Raw genomic sequence first — 20,783 nt, forward strand, 5'->3', positions numbered from 1 at the left:
CTGCCATGAGATTTTTCATGCTGTAAAATCAGCGATGTACCATCTGGTAATCATACGTTGATCGTGAAAGCTAACCGATGTTATGTTTCAGCCAAGACAGATCGGTCATTTGAGAGTGTGGGGAGTCTTTGAACCAACAAATGATGTGTTTTCTTTGTATAAGAGCTTCGTCTCCGGGACGGTCCATTGACAACACGCTGAGGTCTCTATGGGGCATGAATTCATTATACATGCCTCCACACAACGGTAGTTGGTTATTACTGATCGTATTAAATATCTGAAACGAACCCAGTTCCATTTTCTAGGCTCACGTAGCCAGCTTATCAACACTCCCCTTGGTCGAAAATAGAGATGTGGTACACCCAATTACCTCCTCCTCCGCGATAGGTCTGATTGGGAGGTGTCACGCTGGCCTCAACTTGATAACATCGAGTCCTACCAGGTGGGGCTGCTTTCCTCATGCTCATACTCCAAATGGTTTTCCAATGAAACGACGGTAATTGATTAAGAAGGAAGATATCTGCCTTCTATACATGAGTATCCCTTGGCGCATAGATGAGGTTATCGGCCCTAGCTAAACAATACGACTAACTCACTCAGAAGAACAAGGCCATCGCTATATAGGCAAGCAAGGCCTTGAAGGTCTGAAGTCAATCCATTTTGTGCTATAGTTTAACCATAATCGACGAATCTGAACTTTGATTATATCATGCCCATTCTTGATCTTCCTTTGCGGCTTGATATTCTTTTGAAGATTCGAATCTAGTGGTCAAATAAAACCTCTTCAACGCGATGCCTGAAACTTTTTCTTTTAAAGGTATGGTTTCATATCACTTCATAATTTGGGCCACCCATCGTTAATTCCATCACCAAAACTTCTCGTCACCCTTGAGTGTGATGCATATCTTTGCTTTTTTTTAACGAGAGGAAACTTAACAATTACCCCATGAAAAGTGTTTTCCTAACTCCTTGTAATAATGCTTAAGGTTGAGAGAAATGACGGTGGCAGAGTTGTTTCGACATATATCTATACAACAACAACCATTATGCATAATATATGTATGTATATTAACAAAAAATTCTTCCCTGCTTACATTCCCTCATTGTCAAAACCCTTCAAGCCCGCATTTTACATTAGTTTTGTGGTGAACAGTTGCCTTGTTGGACATGTGCCCGAGCCACCTCCCCTTGATCCCTGCAGAGAGGGTGAAACAAACCAATCACTTTACCCAAACAACATACACATGTATATATTTTCACATGGAAGCATGGAACTTAATGAAAATAATGGAAATAACTCATTAAAGGAACATGCATCCCAAGTATCCCAAATTAAGGTGTCATACATTGTATGGTTGAGTGAATTATGATTTCATTTGGAAATCAGTTCAACATTCAAGCATCTTAATGGGCTTCCTAATTACAAGCAGTCATGGTATTATATGAGGCCCAAGGTAATTTCCTACTCATGCGATAAACGCCTAAGAATATCTGTTAATAATCGTCTTAGAGAGTGAGGACTAATTCAGAACAGGGTTGGACCCTCAATCACACATTTCAGAGTTATAAGGATGCAAGGGAAAGATATAATTCTCATAGAACCCAACGCACATGCTGAGGTGAAGGATCTGCCAAGGGCATGAGGAAAATGTGATACTATGACTCCCACGATGATGCCATGTGATGTCAATGGGAGCGCACCCCTAGAGGCATGTGGATATGGTGATAATAGGGAGGAGATCACTCTTCTGACAATATAGGGTTTCTCCCAAACCCTAATATTGTCACTCTGATGGGAATCCATGTTGAACGCATACTTGTTCAAAAATAGGACATCCACTGATCACGATGTGTATCATGCGAAGATGAGTTTTAAAATCATGAGAGACTCTTAACGCATTAATGAATCCATTGACCTTTGAAACCCTAATGTGATTTTGAGGCCTATATCTGAGATAAAACATAATGCATGAATGTGATGGATGAAACATGATTGGGTGCGCCAAAGGGGTTGGATAGTCAAGGTCGTTGGGAGAGCAACCAGTTGGGGTCCTAGAAAAAACCCCATAAGCTCACGGTGAGTGGTGGGGTACCCAAAATTTTGAATATATCCAAAAATTTGGGTGGTTTTGTAAAGGCTACAACAATTACCAAACCATTGGTAGAATCCAGTATCTCTGTCAACACCCCTGTAGTAGTCCGAGTGCGAATAATGATGCAAAGGAATATTGCACGGATGCTATGGGCACCTCTTGTGTTGCCATGACCTTTGCAAATATGCCTTCCCTCGTGCCTTAGATAGGTCTTTCCAGTCAGTAAACACCTAATTAACAGTTCACACATGCCGGTAGTTGATGATGATGCAAAGAATAGGGTAGAGGGCTTATTGTATTCAGAATTTTAAAAGTAATTTTTTGGTGTTGCTCCACTGCCAGCGGGCCTGGACAGTACCCCGATGGAGTCACTTCAAGAAATCACAAATGTTGCTCTACTGCCAGTGAGCCTGGTCAGTACCCCAGCAGAGTCGTTGCATTACCTCTCTGCGCAGGAAGCCTTTCTCGATCCTTTACCCTTTATTTGGTTTCATTTTCTTTTACGTGTGCATTTGCACTTATTTCTAGGTGTTCATTGCGCCAGGGCAGATGAGGGATCCCGACTTATTTTACGAGCAAGAGAGGTTGTTTCTTGTTTGACAGAAACTAAGGGATACCCTGATTTAGGTTTCCCTTATGCCAAGCTTCAACATTTCATTTCTAGTTAGCAAGTGAACAATGAACACAAGTCATTGAAACAATAAAGACCACGCTGAGCACGAGTTTCAGGTTATGGGTATAGGTCATTAAAACTTATTAGGGTTCCCCATGAGCAATCTGTTCCTATTTCCCTTGTTAATAAATTAGAATCGCAGGAGAGATATCGATGATGCAAATTTGATCACTGGTTCTAAGAGAGGCTACCCATTGGCAGAATCATCACAACTTCACACAATCATAGGGCTAGGGTTTAAGTTATAGGGCTAGGTGACCAGGAAACTCTCCTAGGGTTTACAAATAGGTGTGAAGAGGTCGAAGCAATGCACTTTGAGGTTGGAACAAGAGGAAAAAGGTGAGAGAACGCTATTCATGGCACCACAGGTTTGAAAACTTTAGGTTCATGAAGGCTCATGTAGCGGTACGCAACATAGGGGAAATTTCCAGGCTAGGTCAAAGGTGAGTGTGTACCAAGCGAGAGGGAAAGTGTATGATGCAATGAAGAAGACACGGCTAATGACACAATGTAATGCTATGTGCAGAAGAGATCAACTAATTACAATTAAAGGACCAACACAATGCATATGATGAGATTTCATGAATGCCATTCAACAATAAAAAAATGCAAGGACATAAGTGCAAAAAGAAACAATCAAGGAACTAACTACGTTCGGTAAAGAAAATGAATCTTGGGAAATTTAAATCATAAAGAAAATTCTAATCAACCAACTAATAGGAAGAACTAAAACCTAACTAGTCTAAACCCTAAATCCTAATTTAACCAAAGCATAGGTCGGGTTATGTTAAATCAAACTTCTAATGCAGCCAGCACAACAATTCCTAACCTATCAAAACAAAGATGACAACAATCAGAACTTGTGACAAGAGTTGTGCAAAAAATAAAATGCTTACTTGTAAAGTATGCACAACAGAAAGAAAACATCGTCTACTTGTATGGAAACATGCTAGACAAGACCTTTCAATGGAAATCGTAACCCAATCCTGGTAAACCAAAGCACATGCATGAACTTTAAAGTCATCCATCCATGACATACATTCGTTTGTGCTTAACCCTAAATCTAATGCAAGTAAGGAAATATGTTTCCAGCTAATAAAGGAATCTACCAGATTAATTCGATTAGCAGCCCTATCATGATGTAGAAGATGATCAACTTGATAACCCTGAAAAGAGGGGCCTCTGTTGGGTGTAACTGAGATCATTAAGGATTCAAACACAAAAACCCTAATTTCAGTAAACGTAGTTTGAAATTGTTCATAGACTTCGTCAAGGACATGAGGACCTGACATAACCATCAACGGAAGATGAAGTGCCTCATCGTCCTGGCCAACCTCTGAACCTTCAAATGACACACCATCAAATATTGGTAGCTTCGCAAGATTTGTATATGGATGTATATGGTTATCGTTGGTTGTGGCCGAACAACTGTCAGTGAAAATATTATGGATTGGATCCATTCTCTGGATATTGATAGATTGGCAGCTCAACAAATGAGATTCTTTAGATTCTCGAGAATGAACCGAATCAACCAAAAGAGTGTCGGGCAGAAGGGAGATCAGGTGATTGGCACCTTCCCATATAGGAGATTGTAATACATCATTTGATAGTGTATGTTGACAGACTTTACTAGCTCGACAACAATAAAAAAGATTTAAGACAATGGCCAGAGCACTCCCTCCAACAAACAAATTAGGGTATAGAGGTTGACGCACATCAGTTGAAAGGTGATGGAAATATTTGATCATAGAGACATTGCTTGAATCAGAGGATTTCCAAGATGATCTCACATCTGGGGAGATGATGTTGAGAGGAGTGTGATGTGCATAAACCCTAATTCGACTTGGTTCAGGGGTCTCATTAGGAACATGAGAACCTGACATAACCATCAGCAGAAGCTAAAGTGCCTCAACTTCTTGGATAGTCCCTAAACTTTTGAAAGGTGGATCATCAAATTTTGGGGTCTTCGTAGGATCAACAAATGGATACGTAGGATAATCACCAGAGGCGTGAGTGAATATATTTCTGGTATAATGAGAATTGTTGAAACCACCAGTTGGATCAAGTTGGGTATCTGACACATAAGCCTCTTCTTGGATTGGGAGTGAAGAGGGATTAATGGGAGAATCGGCTTGAGATGGGCGAGATGCATGGTCCTCTTCTCTACTTGTTAAAGACTGTGAGTGGAGAAGATTAGGCATAAGAGATTCAGAATCTGCATCCCTTAATTGTGAAACATCACCCCCATGTGCATGATTTCAATCAATACAAGCAAGATAAAGATGTGAATGATCTAAAGGAACCATCGGTGTAGTAGACCCATGGGCTAAATCAGGGTAGAATGGATTCACGGGGTCAGATGAAGGGGCACCGATCGTACCTGGAGTCACATTCTGCCCATTTATGTTTGCCGAAGAGAAAGACGGATTTGTAGGCCTGATGTAGTCCGTAGATTTGATAGGACAGTCAACTTTACTTGAGAAAAGACCAAATCTATCATGTGTAGGTGAATGAGATCATAGGATATAGTGAGACATATGTTGAATGGACTCAATCGGGGTTCCATCAGCAGGAAGACATGTTATGTAATTTTCAGATTCAATATCCAAAATATGTATGAGGGATTTAGAGGCGAGACCATCAGATCCATTTCCTAGAAAGCATTGCTCGTCTTTTGAACCATTTACGACCACAATCTTATTATGTAACAAGTCAAGAGGAGGATGAGAAATCTCGCAAACAATAATCTCTTCCTCGGGGGCTTGAGGTTGTTCCAGATTCTAAGAGATAGGAAAAAAAAAACTTATGGGTAGAATCTGGACACTTTGTAATATGCAAATTACGATGATACTCATGCAAAACGGGACTTGTTTTTAATTGAAAATGTTGTAAAGAAATGAGAATCAATCATTGAAAATTTATATTCAAATCCACCCAGTCGAGATCACTTTCAAGAAATTCAAAACAAAGATGCACATATCTGAAATAAAAATCCTCTAAATATTCTTCAGGTTTCATCCTAAGCTCATTTATTCTCTTTAACACATCTTGAAAATCATACCTGTCGAATGCTTGTTGGAGCTTACCGACGAGTTGCTTGAACGAAAGAATGGACGCCGCCAACAACGTGTGGCACCATTGCTTGGCACGACCTTCAAGGATGAGGGAGAATACCACACAAGAAAAATCTTCATCTTCGATCTCGAAAGATTCACAAAACTCAGGGAAATCATAAATGTGCTCGGTTATGGGTGTTCCATCCTCACCATCAAACTTTAACTAAGACAAGTGATGGAGCTGCTCCTGGGGGATGGAAAATTGAAAAATAGACAAACCAGATAAACATTGCAGGAGCAAGATTCTAGTCAGAGCCATCAACAGATATGAGACTAAACTACAGGCTCCAAGGGCTTGATGGTCATCTGGCCCTCTTTCTAGCGCCAATTTATTGACGGGCCAAAATGTACCGCCAACAACTAAGGGGTCTCCCCGGTGTGAAGTCCCAATTAAACCTCACACCATTTGGGATAGGAGCCCCATTCGGTATGTGGGCCTTCTTGCCACAATGAATATTTTCTACTCTTGGTTATTAAATGAGAAGGTGCCAGAGTGGGGCAAGAAAGAAGTGCTTGGGCATTGAAACAAAATCAGCCCAAGATTGACAAATTGTAGAAAGAGGTTTAAACAAGTCACAACAATTATAAGAAGAGATAAATGACGAGGGCGATTAGTGAGCTAAAACCCCATCGGACATAATAAACAGGAACATGCCAGAGGTCAATTGCGAAGTAGTTCACAACAGGTCACCGACATGGTAAGGAACAAGAAAACACATATTCAAAAGTGAAAACATACATGCAACCACTATGTATCAGAATATAACATCTTACATATATGAAAGAACATATAAAAATATGGTGAGCTTCCAGACAGCTAATACAACCACCATGAGTGATCATGGGAATCAGTGCCAAAGATAAAAGAAAACATCTTATTAATATGCTGCAACTTCAAATACATATCATGCAATTGATCAATACCCAATAGTGGAACGTGGGCAGTTCATACCATTGCTCGATGTCAAAACCCTATCCCTACTGCAAACTCACTCTCCTAGCTACCAAGAGCTGAGTGGCCCTAGCTCTCAAACATCAATTAGCTATCTATATTCACCTCAACTCAAGTGCTAAAGTCCTCACTCAATGGGGCATGAGGGCACATTTATAGAGATAAGGTGACTGTTCACCTACCATGACCCTTGACCTACCCTCATGACTCTTGAACTTCCTCACTGCTCCCTCATGCATGTTCCTTAGTACATGCTTAATTAATGTCAACATAACTCTTGACACCATGATGGGAACATTTTCATACTGATAGAGGAGAGAATTTTGGGAGGAGAGAAGTCTTGAGAAACCCGAGAGTTGGTTATGGTTGCCAAAATTGATGTGGAACCATGGAGACTTGGATGAAAAATTGAGCTTCTTGATATTGTGTCTTGCATGAATCCAATCATCTTTTGTCATTGTGTTCTTGGCATTGCCATCGTATTTCAAGGGATTGAATGAATCCAGTTTTGATCTTTTTGAAACCATAGTAGTAGCTTTTGTGGAAACCGCAACTCTTTCCAAGCAAACTTTATCTGCAAACAAATGGAATTGGTCATATTTACTTTTCAACAAAGAATAATACCAGAAATACAATCAAGTAATTGAAAGAATGACATTAATAAGTAATTAATTTAGACCCATGTGCTTTATAAGCCCCATTCCGGCTTTGATCAAGAAAGGGACTCCATCCCAGTGTGCATTATCAATATATAAACCTACAGCAATGAAATTTGGAGTAAGATTTTTCAAGAGGACATCGGATTTGTCCCCATATTTTAAAACTCTCGCTTTATAATGGCCAAGGACAACATCTTCAAAGTGTAGCTTTCTCATTGACCTCAAAACCTTAACCTATAGAGCTTTTCATTTCGAATATCTTCTCCATCAAGACCTACTGGAGGTTCCATAGCAAATAAGGCAATAGTATGCAAAATATGACTTTGGACGATATCATGGATGATTCCATATTTATTAAAATATCGTCCTCTTCCTTCCATCCCCCAATCTTCTAAAACTATCATCTGTACATTTCGTATGTATGTCCAGCTCCATAAAGGCACAAAGACAAGATTAGAGAAGCGAAATACTCTCGGGTTCTCGATGAGATCCCTCCATAGAAGATGATCTATCCTATAAATTTGCTGCTCTAAATATTTAGAAAGCAAACCCTGTGTCAACTTCGTTGAAGATTCTATGTCATATCCAAAAGGCATTCTCAACGATTAAACAATTCCATCCCCTTTTGCTCTGAGAATTATCTGCTATGTGTTGCCACATTGAGAAGGGCTTCATTTGGTATAGACAGGTAAAATATCCTATTGACTGTCCCGTTGGACTCTAATTGTCGCATTTGTGAATCAAGCCTTTCCATTCCTTCACAGTCATCATAATCTCCAAATAGATAGAAAGTCCTCCTGAGGAACGCATCCATATTCTCACCAGGATTTTCTTGGTGATCTGTTCTACATGTTAAATTCCTTGCAATGACATATCGTAACTATTCATCTCTTAAATGAATTCTTGAATAACCACATATCCCAACATTCTTAAGAAGACATCCACTGTAATAAAGAGCAAACAATGTGGGAAATATCTTGTTTCTAGCTAGTTCACCAGTAGCTCCTATAACTGTGATTCATAGAGAGGGGCCCGAAGATTCTTTAAAAATATGTGAATCATTTTCTCTCAAAGATATATCATGTTCAGTCTTAGGAGCAGGGCCTCCAATATCATTTAGATTCTTTGCATGGTCAGTTGTCATTGGTCGTACACTGACTGTGATTCCAAGTTCATCTTTGGGCTAGCTTGCGACTTCCGAAGGTCACAAAATCGTGCTATAACAGAGTCGCATCCTTTGGCTTCCTTCCCTGAGATATAAGAATGTGATGACATGACCTGGGTGGAACTGCGACTCATTGGAGGTCGCGAAGTCACGTGTTACTCAGGTCACACTTTATGGAGTAGTTCGAGTTTCATAACTATGAGTAGTGGAGGTCGCAGTGTCGTAACGTAACGTGGGTCGCATCTCTTGGCTACTCACTTGAGGTCTTTGAGTGTGACTTAGCGACCATTAATCGTAGAGTTGCATCTGGAGCAAGGTCGCACCTCTAGCACTTGTTTAAGGCTCCGAAGTTGCGATCTTGCAACTCAGAGAAGCAACATGGTCGCAGGTCGCATTTAGAGCTTCGTCTTTGACCATCGTCTCCTGCGACTTCGCGACTTGCCTAGCTCTTGCAATGGTCAAGTCAAAGTCTCAACCTGGCATGGTGGCGCAATTATCAGCGCGTAATGCATTCCTTCGGGTCTGCTATGAGATTTTTCCTACTGTAAAATTGGCGATGTACCATCTGGTAATCATACGTCAATCTTGAAATCTAACAGGTGTTATGTTTTCGTCAAGACAACTCGACCATTTGAGAGCGTGGGGAGTCTTTGAACCAAAAGATGATGTGTTTTCTTTGTATAAGAGCTTCGTCTCTGGGATGGTCCATTGAAAACAAGGTGAGGTCCCTATGGGGCATGACTTCATTATACATGCCTCCAAACAATGGTAGTTGGTTATTACTGATCGTATTAAGTCTGTGAAACGAACCTAGTTCCATTTTCTGAGCTCACGTAGCCAACCTAAAAACGCTTCCCTTGGTCGAAAATAGAGATGTGATACACCCAATTCCCTGCTCCTCCACGACAGGTTTGATTGGGAGATGTCACTCTGGCCTCGACTTGATAACATCGGGTCCTACCAGGTGGGCCTACTCATCGTTATGTGTTTCCTCATGCCAATACTCCAAATGGTTTTCCAACGAAACAACAATAATTTATTAAGAAGGAAGATATCCGCCTTTTATACATGAGTATCTCTCGACGCATAGATGAGGTTATCAGCCCTAGCTAAACAATACGACTAACTCACTCAGAAAAACAAGGCTACTTATATATAGGCAAGAGAGGCCTTGAAGGTCTGAAGTCATTCCATGTTATGCTATAGTTTAACCATAATCGCTGAATCTGAACTTCGATTACATCATGCCCATTCTTTATCTTCTTTTGCGGCTTGATATTCTTTTGAAGAGTCAAATTTGGTGGTGAAATAAAACGTCTTCAATGCGATGCCTGAAACTTTTTATTTTAAAGGTATGGTTTCAGATCGCTGCATAATTTGGGCCACCCATCGTTAATTCCATCACCAAAACTTCTTGTCACCCTTGAGTGCGATGCATATCTTTGTGTTTTTTTAATGAGAGGAAATTTAACAATTACCCCTGTTATAGCCTAAATCTACGTCAGGCTGAGAAAGGCAGGATCTAGGGTAACATCAAACCACGCTTAACCTGGTAGCTAGCCCTACTAGGTCGGGATAGGGCTCTCTCCTTGTCAATCTCAGGAAAATATAGAAAATGAGGTTTGAGATGACTGATGTAAAGAGTAATTTTAGGCTACGTATATGCTCAAAGGAGTTTGATTGAATTTAATGTTGATTTGCTGGCTTAAATGTGAAAGGCAGATTTGGGTCCGGGCAATGGACTCAGTGTTGCAGAGGTTTCTGTGGGGCGAGGTAGGAAAATGGTTTAGTACTTTGAATTAAGTGAGATGGAGAATCTTAAGACTGGTGAGGAGTTGGAGAGGGCATGAAAGTCTCAGGAATCCTCTTCAAATAGTTGAAAACATGAAAAACTAAACAAACCCTAGGTAGAGCACTGCAACATCAATGATTTCTACCTTTATCCTTGATTCATTTAGTTCAGCTGAAAAGAGAGAGATGATGGAATACATAAACACATCTAAAATTGAATTACAGAACGAAAAACAATACCAAATCAACTTGCCAAAAGAATCCCACAAAATGCTGCAAACCCTGGTCTATTCCTTTGCCAAACTGTAGAGATGAATGTACAATAATGCTCAAAGCATTCACAAGAGTCCAACCTTTACAAATGACTGAAAAAGTACTAGATATAGGCAACAAACAACTCATGCTAGCCTTTAGGGGTCGAATTCATGAGTTTAGGAGCTGTTTCAACAAGATCTAAACTAAGAACTGAAAAGTAGGCAGTGGAACAACTTGCCTCTAAAACCTAGGAAACTGATTCATTCAGTTCAAAATCACCTATACATGATGTATCTACCTCCATGAGTGAATTTTTAACATTTTTAAATCAAATTTCATCAAGTTACATCAATTTACATCATGAGTTTGACCATGAGAGAGAAAAAATTCAAACTGAGAAAAAACTAGGCGAAAAACAGATTTTCCATCCTCTGCGTCGCGCCACTTTCCCTATGCGTCGCTCCTTTTTGTAGCTGATTTTGGAGGCCTTCCCGTGCACCGAATTTGCTCCAAGTGGGCTTGTTGGAAAGGTCTGTTAGTGTACTTTCTAGAACAGGTGGAATCTTTAAATTTGGTGTCCATTTGCCTCTCCAAAACTGAGTTCTCCCAACACTACTTCCTGTGTGGCCCAAAAGGGGCAGAGAGGGCATTTTTGAGGTGTTTTTGACCCTTTTGGAGGCCCAAAACTTGACAAAACTTTCTATTAATTTCTGGGTATTCATAATTTTGCATGAGGAATCCAAAAAATGTAGATTTTTCCTCCAGAGGAGGTCCCTAGCAAAAGCGAGCGCCAGGTGGCGCTACGCACCAGGCAGAAAAACGTGCTTTTTCCTTCAAAATTTCAAAATTGTCAAAAAGTGTGCCAAATTTCTTGAAATTTGTGATAAGTGACCTGCATCAAGTACTATGTTGGGCCAAGGAAGCCTCAACCAAGATCTTGAGCTTATCTTTCTCTTTCTTCCTCCTCAAAGTTTTCCTCAACTTGGCCTTTAAGGTCCTTATCCTCGCTTTGCAACTCTTGTTTCTTGCCAAATAGTGATAGGCCATGTGCCTCAACATCTTTTTCTCCTTATTTTCTTTCTCAAGCAGCTTCTCCAAGTGCATATTCAACTTTTCCAACACATATTCCTGGTCATTGTCCTTTTGCTCAATTAACTTGCCCTTTGCCCTCTTGGAATTTTGCTAGTTTTCTTTAATGACTTGTAGCTCCAGGATTTCTTGTTTGTCCTCCAATTGCTTATTCCGTTGCTCAAGGTAATTTATGATCCACTTAGCTCTTTCAAGGTTAAGAGCTAAGTCATGAATGTCAGCTTCTTGTTCCTTGATGATTTCCTTGAGCTTTGAGCTTTGGGAGCCCAAATCAGTGTCCTCATCCTGAATCAAAATAAAGTCTTTCTCCTGACCTTCAGAAGGCCCCTCATCATGCAATGGTTGTTTCCCTTTGCCCTGCTTTGCTGAAGAAGAAGGAAAAGCCCCTTTCACGCCGGGTGAAGATAGCATTTTCCTATGATATGATGATGGAAACGAGACCCCTTCCACTCCGGGTGGAGATAGTACTCGTTTGGCTGTTGCAAATAATCTCCTTGTGCCCTTCTGATAAGTGACAAATACTGGCACACTGGTGGTTTGAGTCTCATGCACTTCTTGCTGATGTGAAGGCTCTCCTGCCTCATGAAATACTGATGGTGTCACTTGAGGGCTTGTGAAAACCTCATGTGAAATGAAATCATCCCATGAAACATTCAACAAGCTCAACTGATGCAAAACCACAGTTTTGATCAATGCAAAGTGATAAATGCTATTGATTTGTTGATGAAGAGGTTTCCTTTGCACCAATGTGGTCATTTTCTCAATATTCCGGCACATGAAATAGGGGATGTTCATCATCCTCACTCTACTGAAATGCATCAATAGTCTAGCATGATAGGTGTATAAGCGAGAAAATCTGCCTTCACAACTGAAGTATTTGATTATGAGCTTCATAAGTGGAGCATATGTGTCTTGTAGGTATCTGAAAAGGAAGACCCTACTGATTTGCTTCTGATAGCCAGCCTTGATATAGGGCTCATAATGCTCTTTGTCCACCAGCTGTCCTTTGTTCCACTGTTCTCCCACATTCGGAATACTTGTTGCTTCAGCTATAGTTTCAGGTGTCAAAGTGAATGTAACACTTGCCAAATTGACCTGGCCATTGTGAAGATGAAGGAAAAAAAGTCTAGCAAGCTCATGGTGGTATTTCACCCTTTCCACCATCTCACAAAACTGGTAGCAAGACTGATGTTTGAAACATGCTATTGCAAGAGGACAAGCCAATAGCTCTGTGAGTGTAGTGGGCTCCTCCCGGATGTGTTTTCCTCCCTTGTGTGGTTTTCTTGGTGCATGAATTTCTTAGGAGGAATCACTCATTGTTTCCTCATCCCTTTCATAAGGTGAATCTATTTCCATATTTGCCACTGTTTGGTTTTCAATGATGAGTATGAAGAGATTTTAAATGAAGAATAGGTGTTTGCTATGTAATGAGAGGGATTGATGGGTGGGGACTGTGAATGAGTGATTTTGTGCTGACTGTAGGTTTTTTTGGGAGTGGCAGGGTTTTGGAAATGCAAATTAGGGTTTGGGAAATAGTGGGGATGGGATGAGTGGAAATGGGAGAGGGAAAGGGAAATAGAACGAGTGAAATGTAGTGAAGGGGATGTGAAAATGATGCAGGGGAATAAGATAGCAAAAATGACAAGTTTGCAAACCCTAGGCAGTTTTTAAGTGTAACTGTGAAACAAACTAGGGTTTTATCTTTCACCAATTAGAACACCATTAAAACTGATCAAATCTCTTGGAATGGCAAAGTGTGAGGTTCCACTTACTTGAGGAATAAGGTTTGCAAAGATTTGGAGCTTGGAGGATGATTTGAGTGAAATTTGTGCTTGGAGGGCAGGTGCGCTGCGCCCAGACACAGGTACGCCATGCTACTCAGGTGCGTCGCGCCCTTGCAATTTCCAGTGTAAAATCTGAGATCTGTGCGCTGTTCCGACCAGGTACGCCGCGCCTCAACCCAGGTGCGCCGCACCAGGAGCTTTGCACAGTTTGGCTGCAGTTTTCTCTTTTTCGCCTCAAAAACACGATTCTACTTGTTCACTCTCTCTTTGGCATAAAATGAAGTCTTCAACATGAAAAACATTTTATATACAAGTGGCTTTAATTTTTCATTTACAAAAAACCCACTTTCTAATGTTTTTCTTTTCACTTTATCTTTAAAACTCTGTTTTGGCAGTTTGACTTGTTTTTTTGAAAATTGATGGACTAATGCTTTGAATTTTTTACTTTTTTACAGGAGCTGGAGTGCAGGAGTTTGGCAAGGTGACCAGGGCTGCATTTCCGAACTTATTACATATAGGAAGAATAAAATTACATGAAATTTTATACATAAAACAATAAAACTCTGTTTTTCCTCAAAATAGGGTTTTGAGGAAAAATCAATCACTGAGCATGTGATTATTGAAATTTTTGATGCTGAGACTTTATTTGACCTCCTCATGTGCCTGCTGACCATTATTGAGCTTTTACAAGACTTTGATGAAAAACCCTAGACCTAATGAGACCTAAAACCCTAAAAATGACTTTTGCAATTATAAAGACAGAAAATGACTGTAAATGACCTGAATTTGTGAAAATAGGCCAGCAGGTAAAGACCATGAGGGAAAATTGATAATATGCCACTGCCATCAGATGATCCATGACCTAATGGAATGCAGCTGATCGGATGAGACACCTAAAATGCAATGCAACAAGAGAATTTTGATCATTGATGGAGGGATGAAGATACCGACACTAACAACCCCATGACAAGTGTTGTCCTAACTCCTTGTAATAATTCTTAAGGTTGAGAGAAATGATGGTGGCGGAGTTGTTTTGACATATATCTATACAATAACCACCGTTATGCCTAATATATATATGTATATTAACAAAATAGTCTTCCCTGCTTACGTTACCTCATTGTCAAAACCCTTCAAGCCCGCATTTGACATTAATTTTGTGTCGAACGGTAGCCTTGTTGGACATGTGCCCAAGCCACCTCCCCTTGATCCCTGTAAAGAAGGTGAAACAAACCAATCACTTTACCCAAACAACATACACATGTATATATTTGTGCATGGAAGCATGGAACTTAATGAAAATAATGGAAATAACTCATTAAAGGAACATGCATCCCAAGTATCCCAAATTAAGGTGACATACATTGTATGGTTAAGTGAATTATGCTTTCATTTGGAAATCAGTTCAACATTCAAGCATCTTAATGGGCTTCCTAATTACAAGTGGTCATGGTATTATATGAGGCCCAAGGTAATTTCCTACTCATAGGATGAACGCCTAAGAATATCTGTTAACAAGCGTCTTAGATAGTGAGGACTAATTCAGAACAGGGTTGGACCCTCAATCACACATTCCAGAGTTATAAGGATGCAAGGGAAAGATATAATTCCCATAGACCCAAACGCACATGCTGAGGTGAAGGATCTGCCAAGGGCCTGAGGAAAATGTGTTGTTGTGACTCCCACGATGATGCCATGTGACGTTGATGGGAGCGCACCCCTAGAGGTATGCGGATATGGTGACAACAGGGAGGGAATCACTCTTCTGACAATATAGGGTTTCTCCCAAAGCCTAATATTGTCACTCTGACGGGAAGCCACGTTGAACGCATGCTTGTTCAAATATAGGACATCCACTGATCACGATGCGTATCATGCGAAGATGAGTTTTAAAATCATGAGAGACTTTTAACGCATTAATGAAGCCATTGACCTTCGAAACCCTAATGCGATTCTGAGGCCTATATCTGAGATAAAACATGATGCGTGAATGTGACGCATGAAATATGTGTGGGCGCACCAAAGGGGTTGGATAGGCAAGGTCGCCGGGAGAACAACCGGTTGGGGTCCTATCAAAAACCCTAGAAGCTCGGAGTGAGTGGTGGGGTACCCAAAATTTTGAATATGTCCAAAAATTTGGGTGGCGTTGTAAAGGCTACGACAACGTATAACTCCAATTCTGTCTGGAAAGTCTCTCCTCCCATCCGCGAGTCTGGTAATCACGTTGGGACTCTCCCCCGAGCACTTTCGTTTCTTCACAGTCAAAAAATATATCGAGCTACAGTTGGGTACCTTGGTTCTCAGGACTCATTGTCTACCCTCAAGTCCTATACCTTTTCAAACTGCCTTTGAGTGTTTTCCCACTAGTTTATTCCACCTAGCTCTAGGATCTCTCACTGGATTCTTTCCCCATCTATATCTCCCTTTCGAGGGCAGATGGTAACTATTTCTTGATAACTGTTTCTTTTAACTACTGAAAACAATTTTATTTTTATTAGCATATCTGAACTCCTAATTATCCATTAATTAGGTAACCAAATGTATGCTAGCCTTCCAGCCTTAGTCATTGTTATTTTAACAACATAAAGTAAGAATTTAATGCAGTAAAACATAAAAATTGAATATCACTAACTACTATAATTTTTTTTTTATATAACCTAAAATGTTACAGATTCTAATGAGGAAAAATAAATAATTAAATTAAATTAATTATAAATACCAAAAAAAACTACATTTAAATATACTCCAAAAGAAAAAGAAAAAACACAGCTGATTTCTCCCCCCCCAAATATATATATATATATATATATCAGCGAAATTTTGATAAAAAATAATAAACAGAAAAAATAAAAACCTAAATAATTAATTAATTATATAAAATAATGGTATATCTATTAAAAGAATTTTCAAGCATTTCCCTTCTTGTTGGGACTAAATTCTGGTCGGTTAATAATGTTAAAATCAGATTGGAAATATGAACTTATTCAAATAAGAATAATTTGAAAATAAATTACATAGATCGATAAGATTGTTCTATCTCATCCTGACAGGGTGTTATATGTAATGAAATCAATATGCTACTGTTGTAAGATTCACGTTTGGAAATAGTAGCGGTTGAAATTATCTTTTGTGAGTTATTGAAATTCCCCGTTTATCATTTGTTTTTCCCAATCTCAAATCCACTATGATAACTTTTGCAACTTCTTCATACGCCTCGAAATTTGGCGGAGGATACACTTTTGCATACCGGAAGCAAAATCGAAATTTTATGGCTGAATTGAATCCTCGTAGCCACGATGGTGGAGTTTATTTACATCTTCTCTGCTATATGGCTTGATTTCATCGCCTTGACTTGTGTCCATCCCAGGGCCTATTAATACAATGTTTTATTAATCATAATTTTATAAATTTATTTTTGAATATTCATTAATTACGAGAATGAGTGATCAGTTCTTTTTAGCCGTGGATTTTGTTCGGTTGATTTTAGATTTTTGTTTAGGAAAAAATGAAAATGCAGTTAGATTTTGAAGAAATTTAAATTACAGTTGTCGAATTTAAATACTTCTAACCTAATGTTGAATTTATTTCAACCATTAAAAATCTATTAAAACAAAAATCTCCAACCACATACTCTTCCTAAAATCCAGTGTAAATAAAATTGACTGTTTATCACACCGCTCATTATTGACTTAGTTCGTGGTATTGATATCAGCTAAATAATTATTGTATTTACCGTTACAATTATAGTTTCTTTCGAATTTATTAGCAGGGTTGAATGTCAAATGTGGGTAGTTAAATATGGGTAGTTGTTAGTTCACCCGATTCCTTGATTTGACTGGGAAAAGAAGGGTAACATCGAAAATCTCAATTTCGTCCACTTATGAACACATTTATTTCATAACGCAAAATTATAGTGTATGAAAATTACTTGCATGCTCACCCTTTTCAGAAAGAAAAAGTATGATGTATTATATAAGATATATAATCAACAAATATATTATAGGGGTTATTTTAGCCGATTTCAGATTTTCAAAAAGTCCAGCCTATTGAGCTGACACAAGTTGCTGTCAAAAAAGACATGATAACCAGATACATTGCTAAAATAGAAACATAAAAATCTCTCTTTAAGCAGTATTCAGAAGCTTGTTCAAAGAGATTCCAAATTGCATGCTCACCCTTTTCAGGACAATGAAAGCTTTTGAAGACAATCTTACTTATTAAATGCTTACATTCAAATGAATTCGCTCTCCGCGGAAGTTCATATATCTACCTACAAAATGCTACCCAACTTAAAGATCGTGGAGTCTCCATGATCCTGACTGCTCATCCTTCAACCTAACTGAAAGAAATCCATCTAAATAAACAGATATTGCAAACTTTTAACCTACAAATTCATCTCTCAATAGGAAGGAAGAGGAATCATGAATTGCGGATACTGGTCTAAGAATTGCAAAATTCCAGAAATCAGTTTCAGTGAAAACGCTATTCTGACTCTGTAAAGTAATAGTGTGAAATCCATTTTTATATGCTCAACAAATTGGAGATTTTCTCTGAGATCCATTACCTTGTTTTGGATACTGTGACGTAGTATTTTGAAAGAGCATACAGTTAATCAATGAACTTTGGATATGTAAACTGATTTCTTTTAATATAAATCTGTTGTATTTTTCTTGCCCGAAAAAGTGGTAGTTTCAGATTGAATCAATATGTGAACGATGTTGTGTTGCTCATGGGAAGGAATTTTTTACTAAAATTTTTGTCTGTTATTATTTAATATAAGTGGTAAAATCTATTATAATTCAGTTGTTAAACCAGCAGTGAAAATAACTATCTCTAATTGCTATTGACCAATGCAGGTTGACTCATTATGTTATTAAAAGAAAATCAAACCACTCGGAATAACCTCTTGCTGGTGGTCAGCAGTACCGCAGGTTTTCACTACTGGCTGATGCCTCTAGGTTTTGGGCAGTCAACCTGTTTCCTTACAACTGCCTGATGCCTCTGGGCCTTGGGCAGTCAACCTGTTTCTTACATTACATCTGAAGAAAAAAACTCATAACCAAACAGAAACAATTTAAGGACATACTTCAGGCCCAATACTCTCTATCAAATTATTGCATAACATATATATATATATTTAACCATAATAAATTGTAACTCCTTGCAACTGTTGGGTGTAAATAATTGAGACGAGTACCAAATAAAGCGTTTATGGCAGCCAGGAGCCCCAGGCACGTAGAAGCCGAGAGGATGACATTGCACCGATTTCGCCAGGCCGCTTTGGCTGAGGCTTGAAGAGAGACGGCGGTGCCTCGGGCCGCTTTGGCTGTGGCTTGAAGATTGAACGGGCTGCCCTGCTGCTGTTTTCGAGTGGGGAACCCGTCATCTGCTGAACAATTGCTTGAAAATTTGCGGGTTCTGTCACGATTATTGTGAGGGGAGCTCTAGTTCCTCTTTGCGACCGCCTCTTGCCGATGAAATTATTCATCATTGGGATGGATCTCGGATTATTACAGGGTCTGGCCAGTGCCTCTGCGGGCCGGGTTCGTGTCCTCGAAGTCTCAGAATCGACCGCCATCGAATTCGAAACCTCCACTATCGCACTTGCTTTTGCTTCGATGGAAGCCTGGGAAGGGCTACCCGGATCACAACTGGAAGTAGACGACGGCGCAACCTCGCTCGTGAAACTCCCGGCAGTTTTCTCGTTCAAAGTTCCGATCATGACGCCCTCGTCCTGTCTGGAGTTCAATTTCCTCTCGAGCGTTCTGAATACGAGTTCCATGTCCCGCTGAGAGGCCTGAAACATCAACGGAGCGTCAGCGTCCTGGTATTTCGCCGTAACAGATCAGGGCCGGAAGCGCCAGGCAGCCAAGACTTGTTCCCTCAATATGCTTCTGCTGCTGGATGGCGTTGACAGCTTCATGTTCGAACTCGTGACCTCCTGCACTCCACCACCGCTCTGCTTCCTTTGTGAGTTTACATACAACGAGATTTAATTTCTTAATACGATACGGATGTTCAACTTGTTACAGTGGTCAAAAGTTTACGGTATAATATCTTATTTTCAAAAATATACGCTATATGTCGTAATCTAGACAACATCGTTTTGATGACTTTTTAATCTTATAATTGAATTTGAAGGTGACACAAAGTGGGATTGGTGATATTTAATGCCATAATTGAATTTTAAGATTACTATTCATACTGAGTTTTCCACGAGTTTTATATAAAAGAGTACATTTTGGCTTTTGTTGCCAGTATTATTATTATTATCCTGGGAGGCAATTTGGTTTAAAATGAATTATTACTTTTAAAAATCATAATTTAAATTTGTTTAATGTTTATATTTTTAATAAGTATAATTTAGAGTTGTTTAATGTTTATATTTTTAAGTTTGGGGTATTAAATTTATTTTAATGTTTATATTTTTAGCAATTATAATTTTAAGTTGTTTTATTTAAGATTTGTGTGTTTGGGTGCTAAATCCATTTAAATATTTAAAAGTATATTTTAAACAATAAATGTTATATTTATTTATGTATTTAAAAGTGCATTTTAAATGATAAGAAATCACGATATGGACCAAAATACAATTTAGAGGAAAAAAACCATTTAGATCAACTTTACACCATTTTTCACAATAAACCAAAACAATCATTTAAATAATTTTCAGTTAATAAGTTCAATTAAATTATGTTTTAATAAATTATAAAGTATTTAATATTTTAATGATTTATTGAAATTGATTTTTATAAACATGGTTTATAAATGATTTTTTTTTTAATTTAATTAATTTATTTACTATTTATCTAAAAAATTTAAAAAAATATTTTATTTTCATATTAATAATCATTTATATAAATATAGTCAAATTATAAAAAAAATCAAATTGTTAATTCAAAATAATATATTAAATATTCAAGTAATTTTAGAGTGTAAATTTCTTATGTGTTTGATTTCCTTTATTTTGCAATGAAACAAAATAGTATATTTAATAGCTAATTCTAATTCCAATCTCAATAATCAACTATATATTATTGAATTTCAAATTTTAATAAATTATTTTTAAATTTTTAAATTTATTTAGAAATATTTTATTTAGATATATAGTTTTTAATTTCAAAATACTGACTTATAAAATCGATAATTGAAATCTGGGAGTTACAGTGTTCCATTGTAGAGTCAAGCACATAGGGGAGAGATGTC

The 20,783-nt window shown here is 38.5% G+C and overlaps 1 pseudogene; it reads right to left on the reverse strand.

The window, feature by feature from the left end:
* Window positions 1–7,502: 7,502 nt before the first annotated feature.
* LOC149248777 (inactive glucose-6-phosphate 1-dehydrogenase 4, chloroplastic pseudogene) lies at window positions 7,503–8,637 on the reverse strand (annotated as a pseudogene).
* Between the last annotated feature and the right edge of the window lie 12,146 nt (window positions 8,638–20,783).

The sequence above is a fragment of the Pinus tabuliformis genome, chromosome 7, assembly GCF_031772625.1.
Source record: "Pinus tabuliformis cultivar Carrire ecotype Pingquan chromosome 7, CPIR1, whole genome shotgun sequence".
NCBI lineage: Eukaryota > Viridiplantae > Streptophyta > Pinopsida > Pinales > Pinaceae > Pinus > Pinus tabuliformis.